The following is a 25,042-nucleotide window of genomic DNA, read 5'->3' on the forward strand; positions in this document are numbered from 1 at the left end:
ACACATTTTGGGAAGGCAACTTAGTAATGCACACCGTTGCAGATAAGTCGAGTTGGATGTAGTGAACATCTTTAGTGCGTGGCGATCAAATTCTCGACGAAATTCTAAATTTATATCTGTGCAAGGGAAAGCGTCAGTATACGTTGAGGTTCTCTGTGTGTTCTTTCTGGATTGGCTTCAACACTTGTCGACACCTATCCATAAGTCTTATTTCTGCATGTCGGGAATAGTCAAACAGAGACATGTTTGAAACAAGTGGTTGGTAATTGCTTGAACTTAAATAGTGCCATATGCAGGACGATAGTTACAAAACGTTGCCACCCAAGACAATACATGTTCGTAATTCGATGATAAAGGTCCAGAAAGATAGTTTTATTTCTTGCTCAACTGTGAAGTCAGTAAAACAAGCCGCAAGCCAAAACAGTCATCACTTTCACGCTATCTGATTGCATTGTTGATAGTTTTATGGATTGCAAAACGTGCTGATGGGACTGGAATTAAAATGAGTGACACTTAGGTTGCCAACAGCCCAAGATTTCCAAAGTGGTTGGGAACGTTTTCAAATGAACATCTTTGAGTGCGTTGTCAGCCTTGTAAAGTCATGCAAATGCAATACTAAGCAGTGTAGAGGACCCCGAAAAGATTTTGGACCAGATTGTTGAAGAAATGAACACTGATTTGACAAAGATGCGTCAAGCTTCTGCACAGGTTTTAGCATCTCAAAAACAGTTGGAGAACACATATAAAATTGGAAAGCGATCTGTAGACAATTGGTATCGTCGAGCCAAACTTGCATTAGAGAAAGGAGATGAAAATCTTGCACGTGAGGCTTTGGTCCATTGTAAAGCCTTGGAGGACAATTCAAATGCCTTGAAGAGTCAACTCGACCAACAAAAGGGTGTTGCTGAAAAGCTTATATCAAGTACAAGGCTATTGGAGAGCAAAACACAAGAGGTTAAGTTGAAGAAAGATACATTGAAAGCACGAGCACAGTTTGCAAAGACTGCGCAGAAAGTAAATGAGATGTTGGGCACTGTCAATACAAGTAGTGCTCTTGTTGTTTTTGAAAAGATGGAGGAAAAGGTAATGGCACCGGAATCTAAGGTAGATGCTCTTAATCAATTGAACGCTGGCAACCTTGAAGGAAAGTTTGCACTGTTGGAAAGTTCTTCTGTCGATGATGACCTTACAAGTTTGAGGAAAGATATTACTAGAGCCCCTAAAAGACAAGAACTACTAGCAGGTCAATCACCTGTGAGCTCAAGGTCATCTTAGCTCTTCAGAGATTTGGAAATTGAAAGTGAACTGAATGATCTTCAAAGAAAAACATAGGAATTGGGTGAGCTCAAGGTCATCTTATTTCTTCAGAGATTTGGAAACTGAAAGTGAATTGAATGATCTTCAAAGAAAAAAAAAGGAATTGGGTAATTTCAAGAAAGCTACTATGAAGCCACACGAATCGTCAACCCAAAATTCAGATTCCGTTGTAAAAATTGAAATCCTCAATATCTATAAGGATTATCAAAGACTCCCCAACCGAATTCAGAATGACGTATCATTCAATGATTATATGGATTTTTATCTTGAGCAACTAAATATGACTGATATGGCAAAACGAAAGTATCTAGAGTTGGCCCAGGATCTTTTTGCAAGGGAATAGCACATAATAGTGTACGAAGAAATTTCGGTAGATCAAAATTATCTTGAAACAGAAAAGCCAACAACCAACAGAGATGCGCAGCCTTCTCAAGATCACATAGTAGATGTTACACAAGGCACAGTTTTCTTCGTTGGAGACTTGGAGGTGAGCCTTATCAAGTAGAATAATGAAGCAGTTTACACTCAAAGTAATAGTAGTTTGGGATCTTGGCATCATGAACCCTATTTTCATGATACTTAGAACATGAATTATGAGGAACAACTAGGGATGACACTACAAGACATTGAGCAGTTTCAGCAAGGAGATAATGAAATACATGCCTTACAAAATTAGTGAAGGCTTAGTGGATATGGTTGTGGCATCTTTAGTACACTATGATAGGACCCATGAGTTGGTTGAGGAGCTCTATAGGGGGATTCCAAGAGAAGCGGGAAGAGATTGGAATTTTGATGACTTGCAGGAGGTCAAGATAGCCCTCGAAACTATGAAATCAGATTACTTGTATTTGCTGAAAAGTTTAAGTCCTTATGTGTTCTGATTAGACTTTTTATCAAATATTTCCTATTCGGGGTTTTTAGATCCCTAACATTGCAATAGAGGTGTTTGGCCATTAATTAATGGGTGGATGGGTAGTTTTACCTTTAGAAGATTTAAACCTCTTGAAACATTTAGGCAAGTGAACTTTTAGAGATTTAGAATGCTTGCTCATGGTGTAAGGCATAGATGGTCTTCCTCTCTTTCTACTAACCCCTCGTTCTCCTTCCTTCAGCAACTTATCTCTTGGATTTACTTCCTCAGTTTTATCCTTTGATTTCCTCCTAGGCTTCCATTCCCTTTTCTTTGCGTTAAACACAAAATTCTCCTCCTCCTCATCCATGCAAATCCGTTGGGATTCTGTTTTTCTTCCTCATTATCTTCCATAACCTGATCTTCCTTGTCATTTTCACTCAAAGTTCTAATCTCAAAAGCTAACTTCCTCCTATTCTGCTCAAGGGTCAGGGTCATACAAGGGTCTTCACGAGCCAGAATCACTACCAAATCAAAGTCATTGAGTTTATCCTCCAGCTCGTATGAGTCTACGATGGTGACTAGCCCATCACTTTTGGGCAACTCTTTAGGTTTACTTTGTTCATCCCTAACAAAGGTAGGGAGATTGCTTCTAGAGTCTTTCCCTTCACAGAGAGCATCTACTTCTGTTGGAGGAGGTAAGACTGGGTAGCAATTGGATTCCGTTCTGAATCTATGCCCTGATCTTTTCTTGATTTTCTCCAACACAATTTATTGGGCATTCATCGTCTTGTGCTTAGATTTCCCTAGCGACAGCCCAATGGATTTCGGGGAAGGATGAAGCATGGTAAGGTTAAAAGAATCTTGGGCAAAGGATGGCAAAACATTCTCGGTTAGGGGTTTGAAAGAGGCTTGCAGGGCATCCAACTCCAAACAGAGTTTCCCCAAAACCTTATGAGTTTCAACATTCAATGCAAGGAGCACATTAGGTGGATCCCTTCTATTTTTAACAACATATTTGGTTTTCCGTTTCATGGCTCTCAGGTCATTGTAGCTGACCGAGTTCATGACTGGTTTAATATTAAGAATGAGCGGGCAATTCTTCCGAATGTGACAATCTTTCCTGTAGAGGAAACAAGAATTGACACCTCCCAACAATGAAAGAAGACAACTGTAACTATTACCTTGAATAAGGAAGGAAATATCATTAGGGAGGTCTTTACCTGGATCGATGGCTATCAAAACCTTAGCATCTATGTGTCAGCAAAATGGGCAATTTATCAATTCTAATGACTTTGCCAATAGGTTCCAACGCTTGAGGAATGAATTTCTAAAGAAAAAATAGGATTTTCCCAACTATCACCCACCGTGGTTTTGAGAGGGCCATGATTTCATCATTAACTGCATTGGGAGGCCATGAGATAGCACGAAATGTCCAGTTACCAATTCTTGAGAGTTGTCTCTCCACCACACTTTTTGGGATTTGGGGTCTTCAAAAAGAATTAAAAAAGAGTCCGCTTTGAATCATTCTACAAAACGAAAACTTGAACCTTAGTTTTCTTGACCACTAGTTTTGCAGCCATTCATTGAAGTACATTCTGACAGGGATTTTTTTTATATCTTGGGTGGCTAGAAAAATGGCGGTGTCTCTAAGCCTAACAATTTCATTCTTTATTGCTTTGTTCATTTGAGAATTAGGAACAAGGACATATGAAAGAGTGAAGGAATTCTTACCTGTACTTCCTTCTCGACTGGAATCACCAATTCCTTGCCCCGCTCTTCAAATTTTGCTCCATCATGGATCACTGGTTCGTTCCTCAAAGCCTGCACAAACGTTTTTGAAAGCTTTGTGAGTTAAGAGGAGTTTTATTTTTTGTAGGCAATATTTCCTATGAAATACTACTTGGAGACGAGGTACACATTACAACCCCCACTCTGTAATTCCTCCAGACTATTCATTCTAGTACCTAGGGCAAGTTGCAGGCCCCGTACCCTTGGTTGCAAAGCGATCCCTCCGAAAACCTCGATAAATTTGTATTCCACTGTTGGATTTTTCTAAATTTTGGATATGTTTTTGGGGGCCAAATTGCACCAAAAATCAACAGTTGGATTTAAGAAAAAACTCCTTGTTCAAAATTTGTGAATCTTTGTGTAATTGAAGACTATGTTTTCAAGATTGATTGATTATTTGTTAATGTGATGTTTAATAATATTAATTTAGTGTATGCAGGCCTATGAAGGGAAGATGATTTGTGTGAGTAATATATTGTGGAAGGAGGTGTTGATTCCCAAAACCGACTTCTTCGATAGGATTCCGCAATCACTTCTGACCAACGAATGAGAATCACCTTGATTCCCCTGCACTTCAAGCTCTGCTAAACCTAAGCCAGCAAACCTTCTCCTTAAACCTGATCACTTGGTTCAAAGCTTTTCTAAAGCGAATTTAAATTTTGGAGTTCTCCAAGTGGCAAAGTCCTTGAACTCGATTAAAATAAAATTGAATGTTGAGTGTTTGAATTGTATAAAGTTTTAATAATGGATTTGAGGTTTGCAAGAAAGATGTTATAGATTTTTTGACTTCAATAATAAAAAGACTAGTGCCTCTGCTCATTCAGGCAATAGAGTCAACTTCGTGAATTTTCACATACAACTTTATAAAGTTCTTATGCACTTGAACTATTGAAAGTTTAATAATCAAGATGCAACATGCCAAACATTATGCAATCTTAAATTAGTCGAGATTGAATTTTAACTCCTCTGATAGGGAGACAAACTACACAGATACAGAAACAATCATATATTTCTAAATATCTGTGATGATTGAAATTTAAAATGCTAAATGACCATGTCCACTTATCTGACATTAAAATTGCTTACATAATTTTTAAAAACAAAGAGTATTATTAAAATAAGATAATTGAATTTACTCCTTATCCCTTAATGCAAAATAATATAAAATACTTCTTCTTGTGAATGATTGTTCAATGTCTAATATGTCTTGTTTTTTAATATTTCCCTCATTTATGTTTTATTCAAAAGAGAGCACGAATTTTCAATATTAAAGGTCACGTCCCTTTAAACAAAGTAAAGGTTTGTTATAATAATTATTGATAAACATAATTTTATATTAGTCCCCATAACCCAAAATATCGATTATACATATTATTCTCTTTGTCAATGGTTTCTCATGGAGCGATTGTCTTTCATTAATATTGATTCATCAGCATAATATTGACCAGGCGAGGAATCCATGGCGGAAAATAGTAGCTGACTGGGAAAGTATTTACGCTTCTCTTCCGGTGAATATCCTTGAACTCTGGTCACCCTCTCTCTGTTGGCGGCAATCTGTCTTCAACCTTTTTGGCTCTGTGCATGTTGGAAATTAATGTCAAGAGCCAGTTGTTTGTCCTCGAGCCCCACGCCCATCTACCCTGTCAGGTCACCGCAGGCATTCATGGACGACAGACATTCATTTTTGGTAGGTGAGAGTTTGAAATTTGAACTTTGAGAGGGAAAGGAAGAATATGACAAAAAGAATGTTTCTACATTCATTCATTCATCAAGTGAGATCAAGCAGATCAAAGAGAAGTTGCAGAGCTGAGCAGAGAAGGAAGAAGAAAGGAAGTTTGTGCCTGCAGTTGCACATGGTTCCTTGTTCACTCTGTAAGTTTGTTGTTTGGATTTGTCCTTTTGAAGTAGTGATTGCTCCAGGCACCATTGTATGCAGCCATTAGAGTTGCAGGTTTAAAAGTTTATTGAAGTTTGAAGTATTATCAGTTTAGTGTTATTTTAGGTTTTTCTGGTTGAAGCCGAATGCTCCTAGATTTTGTAATAGTTTAGTGAAAGATTGAATAGAAAGCAAGCAAGCATACTTGAATCTATTGATCTTCCCTTGTATGTGGCATTTGAGAAATTTGTTTGAAAGCTTAAAGCTTTAGCTCTCTGGTTTTAATGGTGAATTCACGTTGAAATCTCTTAAGTTATAATTTCTCAGTTGGAGCCGAGCTCACTCGGCATCTATTGTTGCCGAGCATCTCCTTTGTGAGCCGAGCATACTCGGCATTTGCTGCCGAGCTCCTCTTTGTGCCGAGTTCACTCGGCACCTGTTGCCTATCACTTGGCACCTTCAAGTGCCGAGTAATTTCTGGCACTCGGCACCTTCCTATGCCGAGCACTTTTCTTCAAGTGCCGAGCAACTTGCCACTCGGCACCATCAAGTGCCGAGCAAAACTGGCACTCGGCAATTGTGAGTGCCGAGTAAAATTTTTAAGTTTTAGGGTTAAGTTGTGAGTTAAATTTAATTTGTATTTCTCACATGGTATCAAAGCTTTGAGGCCCCACATCCAAAGTGAGTTAGGGCATTTGTTTTCTTGGGATATTTATCATGGCAGGAGATGCAGGAAAGATATGGCAGCAGCCACCATCATTTAATGGACAGAATTATGATACATTTGCAAAGAAGATGAAGACCATTATGGTTGCAAATGATTTGTGGGAGTTTGTAGTAAATGGATTCAATGATGTGACTGATCCAATTCAGTATGCTGCAGATGCTAAGGCATTAAGTCTTATTGAAGCAGCAATGATAGAGACAGTATTCCCAAAGATTGCAGCAGCAAATTATGCAAAGGAAGCATGGGATATCCTTGAGACAAACTTCAAGGGAACTGATAAAGTTCGTACTGTAAAGCTAAAAAACATAAGGAGGGAATTTGAGAACCTTCAGATGAAGGAGAATGAATCAGTTGCAGACTTCAGTTCAAGGACCTCCAATGTGATTAACCAATTGAAGTCAAATGGAGAAGACTATCAAGAACAAAGGATAGTGGAAAAGATACTAAGGAGTTTACCTCATAAATATGACCATTTGGTCATGACAATAGAAGAGGCAAAAGACCTCACTGTTTTGACAATGGATGAGTTGATGGGTTCTCTTCAAACCCATGAGCATAGGATTAATAGATCTACTTCTTCTACTTCCCAAGAGCAAGCATTCAAGGCTCAGTCAAATCCAAGAGGAAGGGGGAGAGGAAGAAATGGCTTAGGCAGAAACTCCAGAGGCAGAGGCCGAGGTAATGGAGGACAAAGGAATGCTGCAGCAGAAAGCTCAAGAAGAGCAGATGGAGCAAGTAGCTCACAAAATACTTCAAGAGGAAGTAAGAAAAACTACAACTCAAATAAGAGTAATGTAGAATGATACTATTGTCATAAATATGGGCATTATGCAAATGAATGCTGGAAGAAGCAGAAAGATCAGTCAGGACAAGCAAATGTGGCTGACGTGAATATGGGAAGTGAAAACACTGCCTTCATCATGTGTAATGTTGGTGAAGAAGGAAGCCTTGAGGTTTGATACCTTGATAGTGGATGTAGCAACCACATGAGTGGTAATGAAACTTTGTTTTCATTCATTGACAAGAGTTTCAAATCAGAGATTAAAATGGGTAACAATGGAACCCTACCAGTTGTGGACAAAGGATCTATTATGGTCCGCACCAAGAAAGGTGAGAAAAGGGAAATACAAAATGTGTATTTTGCCCCTAGTATGAAGCACAATTTGATGAGCATTGGTCAGCTCATTCAAAATGGATACAAAGTGCTGATGGAGAATGACATGTGTGTCATTCAAGAAAAGGATGGGAGCAAGAACCTACTTGCAGCAGTTCAAATGACCAAGAATAGAATGTTTCCCTTGAGGATTGAGACATGTTTCTCATCTCAAGTTTGTGCTGCACCTCCCACACAATCAGCTCTAAAGAGTGTGATTGAAGACCCCTCACGGCTATGGCACCTTAGGTATGGTCATTTTGGCTATGCTGGTTTAAATTTACTATCAAATAAAAGAATGGTAGAAGGTTTGCCACGAATAGGAAATTCATGTGACAAGTGTGAGGTTTGTATTTTGGGTAAGCAACATAGGCTTCCCTTTAATTTTGGAAATTCTAGGAGGGCTAGATATCCATTAGAGTTAGTTCATACTGACCTAGTCGGTCCTATGCAAGTTACTTCCATTGGGGGGAGTACCTATTTTATGATATTCATTGATGATTTCAGTCGTAGGACATGGGTGTATTTCTTAAAGAACAAATCTGAAGCATTTGATAAATTTGTAGAATTTAAAGCCCGGGCTGAAAGAGAATGTGGACATTATATCAAGGTCCTAAGATCAGATAGAGGAGGGGAGTATACCTCCAATTCTTTTGTAAATTTTTGTAGGAAACATGGCATTAGGAAAGAGCTCACAACCAGCTATACACCACAGCAGAATGGAGTGGCTGAAAGAAAGAACAGGACCATTGTTGAAATGGCAAGGAGCATGATGAAAGAGAAAGGTATCCCAACTAAATTTTGGGGAGAGGCTGTGGCAACAATAGTTTACCTAATTAATAGGTGTCCTACAAAGGCAGTCCATGAAAGAATTCCAATGGAAGCATGGTCACGAATAAGATGGACAGTTGAACACTTAAGAGTGTTTGGATGTGTAGCATATGCACATGTGCCTAAAGAGCAAAGGCAGAAATTGGATGACAAAGGTGTGAAATGCATTTTCACAGGGTACAGCCCATAATTAAAGGCATACAGATTGTATGACCCATTGAACAATAAGATGATGCTTTCAAGAGATGTGAAATTTCTTGAAAATCAGTCTTGGTATGGTTCAATTGATGAGTCATCAAGCACTTCAAGTAAAGTGCCAATTATGAGTGAAGAAGATGCTGACGAACAGCAAGAACAAGGAGCAAATAGAAGAAAAGGCAAGCAGGTTCAGACATTGCCGAGCTCCTCTAGGCATGACCGAGTGTCAGTGCCGAGTACCAGTGAAGACCGAGCTAGTCGGCAATGCAGCAGCAATGAAGATTCTAATCCCACACTCTCCTCCCTGTTACCAAGAAAGACCAAGAGTCTTAGGGAGATATACCAAGATGAAAGGTATGAAGATTATGATGAGTGTTAATTTTGCATTATTTTCTCATAGTGATCCAATATATTTTGAGGAAGCTATTAAGGAGAAGAAATGGTGTAATGCCATGGATGAGGAAATAGATGCTATAGAAAGGAATGAGACATGGGAGCTAACTGAATTGCCTCTCAAGAAGTAAGTGATTGGAGTGAAATGGGTCTATAAGACCAAATGCAATGCTGAAGGCAAGATTGATAGGCATAAGGCAAGGCTGGTAGTCAAGGGCTACAAACAGCAATATGGTAGAGATTATGATGAGACCTATGCCCCGATTGCAAGAATGGAAATCATGCGTGCTATCATAGCAATTGCAGCCCAACACAAGTGGAAGGTATTTCAAATGGATGTGAAGTCCGCCTTCCTTAATGGTGTATTGAAAGAAGAAGTGTATGTGGAGAAGCCACCTGGTTATGAAGTTGCAGGTGAAGAACATAAAGTATATAGATTGAAGAGAGCTCTTTATGGGCTCAAGCAAGCTCCAAGGGCATGGTACAGTAGGATTGACTCATATCTGATGAGCAAGGGCTTTAGCAAAAGCAATGGTGAGCCTACTCTTTACATCAAGGCAGCAGATGGTAATGTATTGATTGTTGTCTTGTATGTAGATGACTTAATTTTTACTAGAAATGAAGACTCTAATTGGTGAGTTCCAAGAGGTCATGAAAGGTGAATTTGAAATGACAGACCTAGGTCTCTTGAAATACTTTCTAGGCATAGAAGTAAAACAAATGCATGATGACATCTTCATCTCTCAAGAAAAATATGCAGAGCAGATCTTGGAGAGATTTAATATGCAGAATAGTAAGGCGGCCCCCACACCAACATCAATAGGTCTAAAGTTGAGCAAGGAAGACTCTAGCAAGAGAGTGGATCCAACACTATACAAGAGTATGGATAGAAGTCTAATGTATTTGACTGCAACTCGGCCAGACCTAATGCATGCAGTAAGTTTGATTTCCAGATTTATGGAAACACCAAGGGATTCCCATTGGCAAGCGGGAAAGAGGATCCTAAGGTATGTGAAAGGTACCAAGGAATTTGGAATTTTGTATACTGCAAATGATGATTTCAAGTTGGTAGGTTATACTGATAGTGATTGGGCTGGAAGTTTAGATGATAGGAAGAGCACTTCCGGATACGTGTTTCATATGGGATCGGGTGCAATTTCATGGGCATCCAAGAAGCAACCTGTTGTTGCTCAATCTACAGCAGAGGCTGAATACATAGCAGCAAATGCAACAGCATGTCAAGCAATTTGGCTAAGGAGGATCTTGACAGATTTGAATGAAAGGCAAGAGGATGGAAGCACAATTTATTGTGACAACATCTCTTCTATTGCATTGTCCAAGAATCCAGTCTTCCATGGGAGAAACAAACATATAGAGATCAGATATCACTTCATCAGAGAGTTGGTGGAGAATGGGGATTTCAAAATGAATTTTGCAAGTCAGAGCAGCAGCTAGCAGATATTTTCACCAAGCCATTAGGCATTGGAACTTTTGTGCACCTAAGACAGAGTCTTGGTGTAGTTGATTTGGATCAGCAGTGATCCTTGTTTGTGGGTCTCAGGACAAAGGGGGAGTGTTGGAAATTAACATCAAGAGCCAGCTGTTTGTCCTCGAGCCCCACGCCCATCTACATTGTCAAGTCATCGTAGGCATTCATGGACAACAGGCATTCATTTTGGTAGGTGAGAGTTTGAAATTTGAACGTTGAGAGGGAAAGGAAGAATATGACAAAAAGAATGTTTCTACATTCATTCATTCATCAAGTGAGATCAAGCAGATCAAAGAGAAGTTGCAGAGCTGAGCAGAGAAGGAAGAAGGAAGGAAGTTTGTGCCTGCAGTTGCACGTGGTTCCTTGTTCACTCTGTAAGTTTGTTTTTTGGATTTGTCCTGTTGAAGCAGTGATTGCTCCAGGCACCATTGTATGTAGCCATTAGAGTTGCAGGTTTAAAAGTTTATTGAAGTTTGAAGTATTATCAGTTTAGGGTTATTTTAGGTTTTTCTGGTTGAAGCCGAATGCTCCCAGATTTTGTAATAGTTTAGTGAAAGATTGAATAGAAAGCAAGCAAGCATACTTGAATCTATTGATCTTCCCTTGTATGTGGCATTTGAGAAATTTGTTTGAAAGCTTAAAGCTTTGGCTCTCTGGTTTTAATGGTGAATGCATTCATGTTGAAATCTCTTAAGTTATAATTTCTCAGTTGGAGCCGGGCTCACCGGCATCTATTGTTGCCGAGCATCTCCTTTGTGAGCCGAGCATACTCGGCATTTGCTGCCGAGCTCCTCTTTGTGCCGAGTTCACTCGGCACCTGTTGCCTGTCACTCGGCACCTTCAAGTGCCGAGCAAGTGTCGAGTAATTTCTGGCACTCGACACCTTCCTGTGCCGAGCACTTTTCTTCAAGTGCCGAGCAACCTGCCACTCAGCACCATCAAGTGCCGAGCAAAACTGGCACTCGACAATTGTGAGTGCCGAGTAAAATTTTTAAGTTTTAGGGTTAAGTTGTGAGTTAAATTTAATTTGTATTTCTCACAATGTGCAGTGTAAAAGGTTGTCTCCAGTATGTACAAATTTCACCACGTTTGCTCAAGCACAGCATAGTTCTTGATAATCAATGATGCATAGGGACTTTTGACGTCATTCATGTTTTTCCGTAAACTCTAAATTTTGGTTTTTGACATTATTGTTTTTTGTGTAAAGAATGCGTTGATCGTATGAGCGAGAAACAAAAATTCATATTGTTGTGTCTATGTATCCCCCAACTTCTCGAACATCTACTTGGAAAAAGTTTTTTTGTGAATTTCTGGTAAACACCAACAGCCATTCTGAAATTGATTGTTCAAAAATCCAGTGGACAAGAGATCGCAGCAGAAATGCCATGTACTTCTTTATCATTACGTGGCATGTAGTATTCTGTGGGTGTCATTTTCACATATAAATCACACACATTGTTTTACAATATCCAATAGCAATAATAAATCACCACCATGGTTAATATTAAGTATTTGCTCTTTCCACTATGTAATCAAAGGCATTTTTTCCTATCAAAAATACTTCCTGGAACAATAATCACTATCGAATCTTTTCTCAATATGTATTCCACTCCCTTGCTGTGTGACATGGAAAGATTCTTCTTCTGCATATGATATTTCCTCATCATTAATAACTTAGTTGAGTCTTTTAGACTCCATAATACCTCACGATGTGATGCTCCATATTCATTGATGGCACGTGCTCTGAATCCTTTCTTGCTCCAGATTTTATATCTGATGTGTCATGTTTGCAACCAGAATACTCCAGTTCATATGAGTTTTTTTACATTCATCATATGCAGACCTCAACAGAGAAGCAGCTTTAAGTGTAAGGAGAGCAGAGTGAAATCTTTTCTATGAAATAGATAGGTTTATGTATACCAAGATATGCTTTGACAATCCTTCATCAATCTCCAAACTTACTACCTAAATGGAGACTCTAAAATTAGAGTTCCATCAGGAGGTATGAATACCTTTCCAGAAAGGTAAGACAAATTAAATGTGTATTGTGAAGATATGAGATCCTGAAGTGTACTGACGAGTTGAGTTGTGGGACTGAGCATAGAATGTTGTATTGATGTTTGATCTTGAAGGATAAATGAATGGAGTTATAGACTAGATTGATAAGTGGGAATGAACCTTTGTGAAAGCATTTTGTGAAGTGGATTAAGGTTGTTTGGAGTACATCTTGAGAAGAACCTATCATGTATATTTAGTGTTCTTTAAATGTTATGTTTATGTTTTCCTTTGATAGTTGTTATGTTGATTTAGATCATGTTGGATCCTAAAAGTAAGAGGTGAATTCAAGATGCATGCACCAGTGGCAAGTATCTCTGCATAATGAAGATGTTCTTGAAGTAAAAAAGAACAAGATAGAGAAGTTGATAAGGACAGCCAAAGAGAGTTTGAATATGCTGAAAGTTCAGTAATGATTGGGACAATGATATGTCCTTTATGTAGTGAGAAGGGTACAGTCCAAGAAAGTACCCCTATGATAAAGAATGTGGTCATGGAGAAAGAGGATAGTTTGGTAGGCCAAAAGGAATGGCATGAAGAAGAGGTTCGCCTACTGAAGTCTGGTTTTGTCTCAGGAAAAGAGACTATAGAAGAGTTGGTAGTGGGTCAAGACAAGACTCAATAATTAATGTATTCTTCAAGCATGGAAATTTGGCATGTAGATATTGACAACAAATGTGAGTTTCATTGGAAAGTATTTTTGGTAAAGTTGCAGCTGTATGCAACAACAAAGGTTTAACACATTATGATGTTGATGGCAAGCTATGGACAACAGATGGTTTTTAGTTTACCAAGAGGAAGCAAGCCTATAGTAAAACTCAAAATGACATGGCAGCTCTGGGTGCTCAAAGGCCAAGCCACAAGATGGTTCAAAGAGGAGAAATACAAATCCACAGCTAAAATGAAAATTTTGTTTTGTTTTGTGGCTGTTTCCAAGAGGATTTGGAAAAGTTTCAAAGTCGGAGTATGGTGCAGGAGCACACATGGGACGAAGATCTAAGAATTATTTTATTAGAGTCATATTGTTTGAACATGATCAAAATAAGGTTATTGATATAAAATGATTAATTTAATCCTACTTGATATGTATTAGGTCCATTCATTATGTTTAGAGTCATATTGTCAAGATAGATGAAAATTGGCAAATATGTAATAAAATAGACATAAAATGTTGACAATATGTAAAGTTGATGTAAGGGAGAAAGTGAATGGTCATGAGGGGTAATTAATTAGTTATAGAACTTGAAGAGGCTTTAAAATATTATGTTTTGGTCATGATTTTTAGAATGTAAGGGTTGGAGAAGTTTGAAGAATTGAAATAAAGAGAATTTTATTTTTATGAGTTTTATGATAAATCTATGAGTTATTTTTTCAGAAATGTGACTGTTCTTTTTATTGGTACGAGCACATATGAATTGATACAGACCTGTAACTTATAGTTTTGGAAAGGTATTTGAGTTAGCTTCAATGTGGCTTTGGTTTGGATTAATTTTATCATGATTCGATAAAGTTATGATCAATTTAGTGCAGACTGGTCAGAATCCGGTTTTTATGGTAGCAGTTTTGGTAAAAGTTTAATTACTCTTATTCTACTAATTGGATTGAGCTACAAATTGGGGAAAACGTGTCTAGTTAATCCATAATCAATCTCATAAAAGTAATTTGTGATATCTATTCTTTTTCAAAAGTTATGAGTATATATTTAAAGTATTTTAATGTTGTCCCAACTCATTAATTTGGCTGAAAATATATATATGGTGTGTAAGAGTTCATTGTTGAAACTTCTTGAGTGTCAATTCCACAAATCCTCCAAAGGTGTAGCTGTATGTTACCAATGGCCACTGGCCTTGATTCCTTTTAATTAAATATTCAAGATTAATATTTGTTGTTATTTCTTCTATTAAATATGTATACCATTTATAATGTGTCCGTAATAATTAAAACATAATGTATTATTTATTTCTTTTGTTTTTTAAATTTATTTATTTATTTATTTTCAACAGTAAATGGCCGAAGCCTAGATTAGTTATTGTTATTTATTGTAATTAATTTTTTTTTATGTGTTAAACGAATTTGAACTCAAGACCTCCCACATGAGAGGCTCACAAGTTACCATTGTGTTGTAGGTTCTTGCCTATTTATTTCTTTTGTTATATATGTAGAAATGTAAATTTTCTTGGATAAAATAAATAAGAAAAAAATATTTATTCAATATAATTTATGAATAAGTTTATATTTAATTTGAAAGATTGGTGATAGGAGAATTTTATTTACAAGAGATTTATTTCAGGGTTATTAGTCTCCCTGTCTCGATTACGCTTGTCCTCAAGTATTTTAGGCACTTCTCTTTTCCAAGTGACATCTTCATCGGGTAACCCTTTCCACATAATTAGGAATTCTCTCACGATTATATTCCTTAGTGTCTTTTCTCCAGTATTAAGGTTTATTTATGTTTCCAAGATAAGTTGCCCTTCATCATCGAGTGGGGGTAGTTGTACACATGGTACTACTTGTTGGCCCAAAACTTTCTTGAGCAAGGTACATGGAATACATTGTGAATCCGGCTATTGTTAGGAAGTTCCAACTCATAAGCTATCTCACCAATCTTTTTACTTCCTTGTATGGTCCATAGAATCAAAGCCTGAGTTTCTCTGCCCCATTCTTCTTAATGAATGATTGTTTATACGATTTCAGACATAAGAACACTAGGTCTCCTTCCACAAATGACTCTTCATATCTACATAGAGCTTTTCTTGGTTTTATGCACTATGCAAGTTTTCTTTTAATACTCTCATAATGTCATTGTTTCTTTGGATAAATTCTTGTTCACTAGGTACTCTTCTTTTGGACATAACTAGTCCCCCGAATGTAGTAGCTTACCCATATAATGCTTAGAATGGGCTCATCCAAGGACATATGATATGTGATATTATTGTTGTCCTCCATTTTGTCACTACAAAATGTAGGTAACAGTATAAAACTTTTTCAATTAAGTTTTGTGTTTCTTTAAGAGAATTCACTATTTGATTGGATAAGATTGAGCAACCGATCATTGCCAATTTCATATGATGAATCCTTTTACCGAAGGCTCTCATCAAGTCTTTTCCATTTTTCAGTTTGTTAGCCTATGCTTGATTTTTATGGCCTTCAAAGTCTCTTTTTGCATTTTTGAGTGCTTGTTTAGATTGTTTTTGTCTTTTTGTTTCCTTCAATCTCTTTCTTTCAGTTTTCCCTTCCATTCGATATCTCTTGGTGCTTAATTGAAGTTATCAGTCAAAGGATATGAAGGTTTAAGTGCCTCAAATGTGGGTTCACCAAGTTCAATTGCATATTTAAAATATTGACCTTACATTCTAATGCTGAGTTGTACTTTTTAAAAAATATAACTTTAAATAACTTTATGTTATGTCTCTAAGTTACTTTATTACTTAAGTGATTTAAGTCATTAAAGTGTAGTTTATGTTATAATTTAATGTTGAGTTGCTTTTTAATTTTTCACTCAAGTGACTTTATGCACATTATAGTCTAATCTAATGTTAAGATTTATTTTAATGTTTTATTTTAAAACATTTAAGTTAAATGTTACGTTTTGAAACATATTTGCACATAATGTGTAAAATATAGTGTAAATATGATTTTTGACCCCGTTAAATGATATTTGCTCAATAAATCAATTAGACACGTGTTCAATAGAAAACTTAAGTGATGCAACTTCATTACATGCTATTATTTGCAATGAGTTACATGTAAATGCATCTAGAGAACTTGAATTTGGCTTGGATATGTAAATGCATTGAATATTTAAAACATGCAATCACTCCTAGAGAGTGCGATTTTGGCTTGGAGGCAAAGTCTTAATCAAAATACATGCAAATGCATTACATGTAAATACTATACATGAAAGTGCAGCATGCAAATGCCTTGCAAGAATCCAATTTCCTATGGATGATTTTCATGCTTTGCCTTTACATATTTAAAACTTACATTTGAGTATTCTAAACCCGATTTCACATTTACATGCTTTTGTGTTGACCATTTCCTTCATACACTTTCTCTTGAAGAGTGCAATTTTGGCTTGTATCACATGCTAGACAACTTGGAGACCATGTTTTTCCCATTGGAGTCCAAAAATGCCCAAACACGTCTTTCCTTTGCATATTTAAAACATGCAAATGCCCTTGGGTGGTGTGATTTTCCTCTTGCATTCCAAATGCTGCATGTAAATGCATTTGTGGAACCCATTTTTACTTTGCATACAAATACATGACATGTGTTTAGTCTCCAAGAGTCCATTTTTTTCTCTCCAAGGGAAAGCGGTTAAACTCGAGCAATACAAATGCACATTTTAAAACATGCTAAGAACCTTGGAGAACCCTATTTACCTTGAAGGAATGTGTTTTCATCAAAAACCTTAGATGTATTAGCCTCCTGAGAACTGAATTTGGCCTTAGGAAGGAAGTATATGCATTTACCTCGCATATTTAATACACATGTTTGGCCCTTGAGATGGCAATTCGCTGCTCCAAAGCCAAAACTGTTGATGCAATAGGGAATTCTAAACCCAATTTTGCATTAAACATTGGAGGGAAAAGTTTTTCAAGTTATTTGCATCAACTACATGCACATGCTATTGCCCTTGGAGACCATGATTTGCCTTGTAAATGCATTTTCAAACATTGAAATTATTCCAAGAAGTATGATCTACAGTTAAGAGTGCATTTGTAATTACATTTGCAAGATCTTGCACAATTATTTGCTTCTAAACCTGATTTCAAGTGAAGGTTTGAATCTTTCAAAGACTTTGGGTCATTGCATGCAAATACTTGGAGAACACAATTTTGAAGAGAACAACTTCATTCAAACTTCTTCAAAATTTTGCTCATTGCTCTCTAAGTGAGTGTGAGGATTTGATTTTGCTTGCATTTCTTCCTTGTTTTGCTAATTTGTTGCATTCTCTGGCTCTTTATTATCCATCTATTCAAATTCAGCCCTAGTTTTTTGAATCAAGTAATTAAATAAGTTTCAAACCTTCATTTTCCATCCCAAAAATGAAATTGCATGCAAAGTGAAGTTTTGGAGTGTCAAAGCAAGTGGTATGGTTTTCTTTTGTTTTTAGTTTTTGTACATATTTTGTTGCCATTATTTGGTTTGTTTTTGGAGAAAAGTTGGAGATGTTACCTCAAGAATGCAAGTATATTTCTATGCTTTCATCTTCCTTGTTCAATCTATCATCCAAATTCTTTGAAACTCCATATTCCTACATATGCAATCACATCTCACAAACCCAATTGCATATTTACAATAAGTAAACATGATGAGTTTTTACCACATGTGATTACCTCTCATAAACCCGATTTTGGTGAAAGTTCACACTTTTGAATACCAAAATCCTCATTTTGCACATACCCATATGCTTCCAATTTGCATTCTTGGCTATCCAAAACTAAAGCCTCATTTTGCCTACATGTAATCCAACATTCTAAACCTAATTTTGGTCATTTTTGCCCAAAATACAAGCTGTCCCATTCATCTCTAGCCTTCAAAAGTGTTCAATAAGTATCTAATCCATACTTTAAACACTTATCCCTCCATGGATCTACCATTATTATTTGAATCTTGAAACCCACATGGATTCAATCCCGTTGGAAGATGTTTCTATTATTTAGAATCCTCATGTTGCAGCAAGCTCTTCGAGTCAAGATATGTCAGAATTGAGATATTATGTCAAGAAGAAATGCTTCGAGTCGAAAGAAGCAACATTCATTTAGTCTCCACTTTCCCAAATGGAAACCTTGGAACCTGAGTTCATGTGGGCATGCACCAAGCATTTGTTATAAAATATTTTTTAAAAAGTTGTAAATGTTGAAGGGAAAGTTGTTCCAGGTGTACATCCAGACATCATTGAGAAGATTTTCAAAGTGGCAGAAACTCCGAAGCGTGTGAATTTTAACAAAGGGAAATTTACAACAATTGCGGAATGAGCAAAGATTGACTACATCAAGTTTTCAAATGACAACCAACAATTCATCACAGAGAATCAAGAGGCTATCAAAAGACGCACCACCATGGTTATCAAAGACGATGCAGTGGCAAGAAATAGAGGAACTCTCAATCGTGTGATAGTCCATGATTGTATTGCCTAATGTAAGGCTTTTGTTGACAATCTTTGAAATTGATTCAATTTTCTTGATCTTTTTCTTTTAGTTTTTATGCATTTTCACCTTTTTAGTTGCCGAAGATACACTACATGGAATTTGATACAGGAACCTTCAGTACATGTAATCCAATAAATCTTCTAGTTTGACTGAGTTGAGGTGATTGAGTTTCTCCTACCTTTTTCTCCTTTTTCTCACTTCCTTTTCCTATAGGATTGTCCCCCCTCATTGTGAAAATCATCTTTTATTATGCAAGTAAGCTCTGCCAAACTTTTGCAAGCATATCTATTTGTGTGTAGTGCAAATTTGAAAGAAAAATGAATAGAAAGAAGCATTTGCATTCTAAGTTGTGACTAGAAACAATTTCTTTAGAACAAATTGGAATTGTGACTGTGATTTGTTTCTATTATTTTTTGTTCATGTTGTTATTGTATGTTTAAATCATACTTTTAAACTCTCCAAGTACTCCCCAAGTTGTCGAGTACTCTCTATTGTTTTTGTTGGGCAAGTACTCGCAAGTTTAACTCTCGCATTTGTATAGACACAAAAAATCTATGGGTAAAAATGTTGATGTATGTAAAATGCAAGTGAAATGTGTTTTTCACATGCTCTTTTTGCTATAAAACCATGAATTTTCTCTTTCAAGATATCAATTTTTAATTTAATACATTTTGTAATTGAATTTTATAGAACAAATATGTTTCTTCAAGAGATTTTAAATTTTAGTTCCTTCTAAGTTGTCGATTTTTTCCGAGTTGGAAATGTTGGGCTTGTCGAGTACTCTCCAAGTCCGAGTTTTCAAACTATGGTTTAAATAGATCATAGTGAATCTAAGAAGCAATTGGAGCCAAAGCTGTGCTTGGGAGCAATTGTGGTAATATATGGACAAGAAGATGTGACTGTAGCTTATTTTACTATTTCAAGTTCATGCAAATAGTTAGAAATTCTCTAATTCTAGAAGTTTGCATGCTCCTATGGTAGAGTTTTTTCTTATAGAATAGATTAAACTATACGTAGATCTAAACCAGTACATTTTCAATCGGCCTATGAGTTGGTGTTTGGTATCAGTATCACTATTTCCAGTTTTTAGATAGAAGTGTAGTGTAAGAGATCTAATTTTTCCATTACCCTCTGTGCAAGTAAGTGGATTCTTTCCTAAAATAAAGAGGAAAGAATATTCGTAATACCCTATAACACATCTCTTCACTTCTTGCTTACCTTAAGTTGTTCCAAGGAACGGTGAGAGGGGGAGCCTTCCCTTAAAGGTAGGAGAGACTTTGTCTCACATTATGGCTGGTTTACCTATTTTGCGATTGAATTTGCATAAATTGTTATTTGCTAAAAATCCACCCAGCAATTATAACATTCCCCTAGGTGTAGCCATTCTGCCCATGTTGTCTGTTAACCCATGACATAATTTCTTAGATATCCTTCTATCCATTTGTTTACAATCTCGGTCTGTCCATAGTTTTGAGGTTGATAAATGGTAGTAGGAGTAAGGGAAGTTATTGTTAATTTGGATAGCTCTTGTCAAAATTTATTGGAATTTATTGTCTCTATCATTGATAATATTTTGTGGTAATCTATGGAGGCAAAAAAATTATTTGAAGAATATTTTTTCTATTTGGGGACTTTATATTTGGTAGACAATGGGAAGAAATGAGAAAACTTTGTGAGTCTATCCACTACTACATAGATACTATCTTTCTCATTAGGCATCCCTATTATAAAATCCATGGATATGCTTTCCCATTTTTGGTTTGGAATAGGCAGTGGTTGTAATAGTCCTGTGGGATGTAATTGTTTGGCCTTATTCTCTTGACAAATCATACATTTTTGTATGTCCCTTTTTAGCCCTTTCCATGATTATTTTTCTCTTGTGTGTTTATATGTTTTGTAGTACCCTAGATATCTAGCTAATGGGTTATCATAGTATGCCTTCACAATGATCTCCTTCATTTTGGACATTGGAGTCAAGTAGATCCCCCCCTTGTACAAAATGATGGCATTTGAAACTCTAAAATCTTCGTTAGGTACCTTCCCTTCCAACACTTCAGTTGCAAATTGATCTTTAGCATAGTCAGCTATCTCATCTTTCCAATCTTCGAAAATACTAGAAATAGTGTTGATGTGGGGTCATCTTGATAAGGCATTTCTTGCTCCATTATTAACACCTTTCACATATTCTATGTGGAAATCATAGGCTTGAGTTTTACTCACCCATTTTTGTTGTCTGTCATTTAGGTCCTAAAGAAATGTAGACTATTATGATTTTTGTTGACTATGAACTTTCCAGACTAGATATTGACGAAATTTTGCCAAGGCATGCATTATTGCAAACATTTCCTTGCCATAAATAGAATAATGTTTCTTCGCTTCCATGAGTTTGCAACTTTCAAAAGCTGTATAACTACCAAAATACACACTCTATTCCTTCCTTGAGCTTCTCCTAAGCTCTACGAATACTTCTTCAAGTCCCTCAGGACCTAGCACTGGCTAGAGATGTGGTGAACGACCTTTCTAGTCCTTCACATTCACCTTCTTAACCCACCTCTACCTTCTAGGTACACAACAAACCTTCAAAAGGCATCCAAACATCAACTTACACCTCACTCCCTTGCACCCTCTAGGATCTCAAGAATTCGTATACTTCCTTACACTACCTTCCATCTTTCCACAAAGTTTGAAGACCGACCAATAGGGGTTGGACACTTTAATAAGCTCAAACAACAAATTACACTAGGAGACCTAATTGGGGGCTCTTCCTTGTAGCCCTATTTCACTATCTTACCACTAAAACTCACAAATCTTGCAAAGAACCTACCAAACAGATTTCGGAATCTTTCATAAGTTATTTAGCCCTAACAAATTCCAAATGATGGAACCTGGGTTTATCCTCCTTACCCATTAACTAGCGAACCCTAATTTAGGCCAAATAAGGGCTAATACCACAATTTGTTCTAAAACTTTCCTAACTCAATAACCGACTTCACAAATGACCATACCAGCACCTAGGGAATCTTAAATCATCTCCAACTCTACAGTTTCAAGCATCCACACCTTCCTGGTTGACCTCTGCAACATTTTCTTTGACTGTCTACTCGCTAAGCACATGAAGATGCTTAGTCTAATGACCTCCAAAGAAACTTGAACTCCATCTTATACCCCTTTTTCACACCAAGTTTTATGATTTTCTACCATGGGGTTTAGGAGGGAGAGCCCATTTAGCTTCAAACCCTAGTTACAGGTTAGGGTAACCAGTGAACACAAATAAATAAAAAACATTATGCAAAGCTTATTTACAACGACCAAATGATTTAGCACATTCTCTAGAAATCAAAAAGGTAACTATCTATATTGGAAACATGTACAAACTACTACCAACTGCAAATAGATGTCAAACTGTACAAACTGTCCTGTACAAACTTTCCCACCAAAAATGTGAAATTTCTTTATTACTTCAACTCCTCCATTCAATAACCTTTTCCTCAGTTGGAATACATGAAGAAATAGATCATATCATTGGACCTTTAACCTTCTTACATGCTTGATCGATCATTCAATGGCCATGACTTTTGGCCTTCCAAAACTTGTAAAAAAAAGTTGTAGAAATTGCTCAGCAACAAAAATTGTTGCTTGACAACTTTTCATTTTTTATTGTTTCTAACCTCTAAATACCTTCAAATGGATTCAAATGCATGCTAAAACATAAGAGACTTATTACAAATATGAAAATGCATGTTTTTGGTCAAATCCTAGAGTTGACCAACGTTGGCTGACCCAAACTTGAACATAGGCCTTATTACAAACATGAACAAAAATTGCTTAATTGAACACAAAAGATGCTTGAAACCTAACCTATTGCTTTATGTCAATCTTAGACACTTATTACCATCTTAACACCTCAAAATTATTGTTTGAACTGGCTGGTTAGGACCTTGGGCCACTGCACCAAAAGCTATAGGATGTTTCCTTTGCATTAGCACAACTCCTATTCCTTCTCTTGAAGCATCACATTATAATTCAAAGGTTATAGAGAAATGGTATGTCTAATACTGTGCATGAACTCATAACATCTTTTAGTTGCTTGAAGGCTTTTTGTGCATTATCATAACAAGTGAATTCTCCTTTCTTAGTTAATTTTGTAAGGGGGGTTGCAATATTCGAGAAACCCTTAACAAATCTTCTATTGAAATTGCATAGTCCCACAAAACCCTTGATTTGTGGAAGGGTTTTTGGGTTTGGCCATTCTTTAATATCTTTTATTTTTCCTAATCTACACTCACCCCTTCTTTGTTGATTTTATGGCCAAGATAAAGTATTTCTTGAAGTTCAAATTCACACTTTGAAATTTTAGCATACAATGACTCTCTTTCTAATATATTCAAAACTTACTCAATATGCTCTAGGTGTTCCTCCCATGTCTTCCTATAAATAATTATGTCATCAAAGAATGCAAGGAAAAATTTCCATAATTGTTATCTAAGGGTATGATTCATGCAACGTCCCATATGAAAGATGGGAAGCAATTGAGCGAGGCAGACTAAGAAAACCCTAGCAGCAATGAGGAAGACTGCACACTACTAATGGTAGTAACAGTTGAAGTATACGGTAGAGAAGACTGCAACAGTGATGTTGGGGGCCTACTAGGTTCCTGTCTATTCCCCTCTAGTTTTTTCTCTCTATCCTTTTTGGGATCTGTTGCACCATTTCTCCCCCCGGCAACTTCTCTTACTTATCAGACATTATCTTCCAAAAACAAAACTAAGCATCAAAACACATTTTCACCTTTGAGAGAAAAACAATAAGCAGAAAAATGGCAGAAAGTGGGGATCAAGAAGTTCCAAAAACAAGGAAAATTAGCAACTACATGGTAACCATGGACACTAACTTTCAAGAAGAGATGATAGGTCTAGAAAGAGGGATAGAATCAGCTGGTGTAAAATTGGGTTAGAGACAATCATTATCACAAGAGGTAGTGCACAAGGAAATGAAAGGTCTCAAAGAGAAAAGATGGAACATAGACCTTTGTTTGGGATGCTAATGTAAAAGGGCTTTCTAATCCCCTTCAACTCTTCTAGAATGCCCTCAATAGATGCCCAAACTATGGTTTGGAATCCTAGTCTCAATATCCAAACTAGAGAAACATGTGCTTAGAGGTTTGGTAAACTAGGCCACCCTCAAGATAATCTAGATTCGAACAAGAAATGTGTGTACGTCAATGCAAAACAGTACAAAAGAAACCTAAGATGTAGGAAAATCCGATTGGCTAAGAATGCAAGGGGAGAATTGACAAATATTCTCCCAAGGACTATGCTGAAAGCATTAGAATTGGTGGAGCAAGATGAGTAGAAGCAAAATAAGGAAGAGGAAAACAAGAATGTTGAGCCCCACTCAACATTAGTGTCAAAGAACCTTTTGGTGGGGGGAAGGATCTCATGCTGTAGACAAGATAGAAGTAGGAGAAAACAGATCCACAAACGCATACAACCCTTCTTCAACACCTATAACATGGTGTTCGGGCTTGTTTGTAAATGAGCTGATGTTCATGAAATGGAGGGTTCGGGTATTAGAAGCAAGGAGCCATGTGGAGGACAGTAGGCTAAAGGAGATCATTAACTTCAACCTGAAGCCAACAAACAAAAATAAATCTCTCAGAGAACAAGTGAAAAAACTACAGTTTAATATAGAGAAAGGGGAACACGAGCTGATCCTATTAAGAAAAGCAATGGATGAAATAAAAACAACAGGTGGATGCAAAGTAAGTGAGGAGGAAAGAGATTACCCACAATTGAAGGAAATGCTATTTGTAATGGAAAACATAGAGCTAACGGAAAACCAACTTAGAGAAGAAATAGTAGAAGTCAAATCATGGAACCAAGTAGTGAAAGGACCGTCCAACTCACCAAGTGAGTTCATAGAAAAGCAAGGCAATAGATTCAAGAAGAGAAAGATAGAAATGATAAGGCAATGAATATCATCATCAAAGGGCTAAAAGACTACAGTGAAAAGGAGAACACAAAAGACTTAGTAGGAGACTCCCTTCAAGACCACTTAGATTGGTCCGAAATAATTCAACAAGCACAAAGGATTGGTAAATGGACGAAAGATAAAAAGGGTAGACATGTAAGGGTCATTTTGAAAAACAAAGAAGACAAGAACTCGATATTGAGGAACAAGGGGCTCCTCAAAGGCACGCACATTTAT

At 36.8% G+C, this 25,042-nt stretch overlaps 1 protein-coding gene and 1 pseudogene across 5 annotated transcripts in view; both read left to right on the top strand.

Moving 5' to 3' along the window:
* Positions 1–25,042, top strand: part of LOC149538889 (general transcription and DNA repair factor IIH subunit TFB2-like) — a 189,645-nt gene that overhangs the window by 103,483 nt on the left and 61,120 nt on the right. The window lies entirely within an intron of this gene.
* LOC149538890 (membrane-associated protein VIPP1, chloroplastic-like) lies at positions 564–1,332 on the top strand (annotated as a pseudogene).

The sequence above is a fragment of the Cupressus sempervirens genome, chromosome 9, assembly GCF_028749045.1.
Source record: "Cupressus sempervirens isolate cs-2001-9-10 chromosome 9, ASM2874904v1, whole genome shotgun sequence".
Lineage (NCBI taxonomy): Eukaryota > Viridiplantae > Streptophyta > Pinopsida > Cupressales > Cupressaceae > Cupressus > Cupressus sempervirens.